The sequence below is a fragment of the Echinops telfairi genome, unplaced genomic scaffold, assembly GCF_000313985.2.
Source record: "Echinops telfairi isolate 266 unplaced genomic scaffold, ASM31398v2 ScPeMD7_18;HRSCAF=68, whole genome shotgun sequence".
Lineage (NCBI taxonomy): Eukaryota > Metazoa > Chordata > Mammalia > Afrosoricida > Tenrecidae > Echinops > Echinops telfairi.
Genome location: NW_022103915.1, coordinates 18,533,739 through 18,537,900, shown reverse-complemented (window position 1 = coordinate 18,537,900; position 4,162 = coordinate 18,533,739). Strand labels below are relative to the sequence as shown.

The 4,162-nt window shown below is 39.7% G+C and overlaps 1 non-coding gene across 1 annotated transcript; it reads left to right on the top strand.

Annotated features, from left to right (window-relative positions):
* The first annotated feature begins 870 nt into the window (after nt 1-870).
* On the top strand, nt 871-1,032 carry LOC115868940. The gene has a single exon (XR_004045897.1). It is a non-coding gene; the product is annotated as a U1 spliceosomal RNA (small nuclear RNA).
* The last annotated feature ends 3,130 nt before the right edge of the window (nt 1,033-4,162 follow it).

Here is a 4,162-nt window from a genome sequence, read left to right as displayed (position 1 = left end):
TATTCAGTGTCCAACTTTCACATTTATATGATGCAATGAAAAATACCATGGTGTGGGTCACGTGCATCTTATTCTTCAAAGTAACATCTGTGCTCTTCAATACTCTAAAGAGGTCATATGCAGCATATTTACCTAATGCATTATTTCTATTGATCTCTTTGCTGCTGCTCCCATGAACACTGATGGCGTATCAAGTAAGACAAAATCATTGACAACTTCAACCTTTACTCCATTTATCATGATGTTACCTATTGGTCCAGTTGTGACAACTTTGGCATTCCTTACATTGAGGTGTAATCCATACTGAAGGCTGCAATCCATGATCTTCATTAGCAGGTACTTAAATTCGTCCTCACTTTCTGCATGCACCGTTGTGTGACCTGCATACCACTGGTTGTTAATAAGCCTTCCTCTGATCCTGACATGGCATTCTTCTTCCCATAATCCAGTTTCTCTGATTGTTTGATCATCCCCCATTTTGAATAAGTGTGGAGAGAAGATACAACCCTGACACACACTTTTCCTGATTTTTAGACCATGCAGTGTTCCCTTGTTCTGTTAAGATAAATGCCTCTTGATCCTGGTACCAGTTCTGAATGAGCACAACGATGTGGTCCAGAATTCCCATTCTTCTAAATGTTATCCACCATTTATGATGGTCCACATAGCTGCATGCCTTTTCATAGTCAATGCAGCGCAAACAAACATGTTTCTGGTATTCTCTGCTTTGAGCTAAGACCCATGTGACATCAGCAATGACATCCTCTGTTCCAGGTCCTCTTCTGAATCTGGCCTGAACTTCTGCCAGTTCCCTGTCAAGGTAGTGCTGCAAGTCATATTGGGTGATCTTAAGCAAAATTTTACTTGTGTATACTTACCTGCAGGGCAGATACTATGATCACAAAGGTGGTCTTCCCAGGGTGGGGCTTATCCATTGCACTCCGGATGTGCTGACCCTGCGATTTCCCCAAATGCGGGAAACTTGACTGCATGGTTTGTGGTAGTGTGGGACTGCATTCGCGCTCTTCCCTGTTTAATAAAAAAGAAAGAAAATGTTACTTGTGTGCCACTACCAGTGATAACTTTTTATACTGTGAGCATTTTGTTGGGTCACCTTCCTTAGGCATGGGCAGCAAAATGGATCTCTCCCAGTCACCTGGCCAGGTAGCTGTCTTCCAATTTTCCTGGCATAGATGAGTGAGTGCTTCTAGGAGTTCTTCAGCCTTCTGATGTCTCAGTGGGTATTCTGTCAATTCCTGAACCTTGTTTTTGGCTAACTTATTTTTGGACACCACTTGTCTGTGTCAATTCGTTGTATGTGGGTGGTGGCTAGTGGGTTGCTACGATGCTGGGAGCTATGTCTCTGGTTATTTCAAATGCCAGCAGAGTCACTCAACATGAATAGGTTTCAGTGGAGCTTCCAGACTAAGAATAGAGAACCCAAATGGACTTGGCTCCGCACTTCAGAGGAAGAAGCTGCTGAAAAGCTTATGCATAGCTCCAAAGCATTTTCAAATACTGAAAGCCTAAGCAAAGGAAGCACAACATTGTTGGAGATACTGTTGCCAGATGGGACCCTCAGGTCTGAGGAAACTCGAAATTTTGGCCTCAAAAAACTGGCCACAACATCTAGTAGAGAGATTTATGTTCAAAAACAACCTGGTTAATTGATCAACTGTGTTCGTCTGGGTAGACCAGAGAAACAAAATTCATAGGCACTCATATGTGTAAACAAAGAGGTTCCTATACAAGAGCAATTGAATATTGAGAAAATGTCCCAGCCCAGTCCAGATAAAGTCCATAAGTCAGATATTAGCCCATATGTCTGATACCAATATATAAAGTCCTCCTCAGACTCATGAAACACATGCAATGACGACAAATGCAGGGAGATCACAGACCAGTGGGTGGAAAGTCTAGTGGATCCAGTGGCATTATAAGCATCTCAGCACTGGCAGGGGTCTCTATGTGACTTCTCCCGTTCCAGAGGTCTAGCTCCATTAGCCTCTCTCCATGTGTCTTCTCCACAGGGATGTCTTGCAGAGAATCAGGGCAGAGAGAGAGAAAGAGAGAGAGAGTCTCCTGCTTCCAAGGAGGAATACTGCAGTTCCCAGAATCCTCAGGAAAAGGCTGTACCTACACAGAAGCCTCATTGGCTATCACCTGATTGACAGGCTAGCCCCCACCCCTTCACTCTTAATTCTCTCAAATTGACAAATGATTATATAACTACCACATCAACTATAACCAAAAACAGTATAAATATGTGTGTAAATACGTAAGTTGTATATTTTAAAATTTTCAGTTTTAAACATAAAACATTGGAGTTTAAGGGCATCTCTTTCTGGACCTTGTCTTCTCAGCTACTCAGATTCTTGCCATTTGCCTCGCTCAGACGTGTTAGAAAACCACTTGATTACTAATGACTACCCATAGAGCACCTCCGGCTGCTAGCCAGCCTCCTGCTCAAAGACACTCAGCCTTCCTCATTCTGTGGGTTGAGAAGCCCAGTCTTCTGTCTCATGCTGTCAGTAGGCCACCTTGCTGTCACTGTCTTTCTGTGCAGGAAGGGTGAAGTCCACTTTTGAAGCCAGTGCTCCTCTTGTGACTTTTCTTTCCTCATGAGCCTCAGATTCCTCTCATTCCCACTTCTGATATGGCTCACTTTGCTGCCAGTCGAATGGCCAGAAGAACTGTGTTAGAGTTTCACACGGCCCATGCACATACTTCTACCCCGTCGTTTAGCAGGAGCAATGAAGTCTATAGATAGAAAAGGTGCACCAAGTAATTGAACTGTGCTATAGCATCATGTTTTTAAATTCGAGACTACCAGAACCCATATTTAAGTGCCTCCCTTCATTAATGTGATACAATATAAAACGATTTGGCTCGGGGTTTTGTGCTTGTTCTTCATTTTTGTCCAAAATCTTAATAAACTTGTTTACTTGTACATGTGCTATTTGTGAACCTATTTGTGTATATACCATACTTACTAAGTAACATTAAAGACAAATGAATTTTTGTTATTGTGTTTATTTTTCTTATTTACTTTTTATTATAAACAGAACAATATTCATACTTCAGAAATAAAATGAAGTAAATACTTTAAGTATCACATTTAGAGTTATATTAAAATAGACTACTTTAATGTTTACTATGCAGTCTTTATGTCATGGGATTTTCTCACAATTGAAAGTATTTATCCCCATAAATGTCACTACTTCATGCTGTGCTTGTTCTGGAAAATAAATTTCCTGTCCTTGCAATTTGCCAAATTTCTAAAACTTTAACCTAAATGTTATGTGCTAATAGGAGCCATTAAACTTGGAAAGAAGTTGAAAACAGAGTTTCTCTGAAAGGTAGGTTCAGAATTTATGCGATTCTTGCTTTTGTTACAAAATATTTTGTGGTTCTTTTTTGCACGTTTAGAGTTGAAGTCGTGGAAACCCACAGGGCCAGTTATACCCTGTCCTGTAGGGCTGGTATGAGTCAGCATGGACTTGATGGCAGTGAGTTGTCTGTTTGTTTGTTAGTTTTTGTCTAACAGGAGCTGCAAGTTTTACTTAATGTGTTAATGGTGTGATGTGTTTCTCCCACGAGACAACTTAGAGTTGTCTTAGAGTCAACCCAATATCATGTTATCTGACACAATTTAAAGTGCCTTTTAAGAAAAACTTGAGAAACAACAGTGATGCTTTCACTATTTTTTTTAGCACATTAACCTGTAATTTGGAGATTGCATGCAATGAATTCGTGTACCAAACTGACCAAAGGTGATCTGTGAGGCTGTAACTATTTGAAAGCAGAAACTTCCAGGCATTAGAATAAAACACTTTGTCACTACGGTAGTGGAAAAAAATCAGTTTAACTGGTAAGTACTTTACATGAGTTTAGATAGTATACTTATTTATTATAGTATACTTACGAGAATATTGCATAGCTCTTATTAAACGCTTTCAAAAAATTGTTATTTCATCCTTATAGCAACTCCATGGGGGAAGGCATTGGTGATTCCTTGGTAGAATTCTTTTTTTTTTTTTTCAGGCTTTTTTCTGTCATTGTTTTTTTGTTTGTTTGTTTGTTTTGTTTTTTTGTGTTTTTTTTAATTAATCAATTTATTGGGGCTCATACAATTCATCACAATACATAGATCAATTGTGTA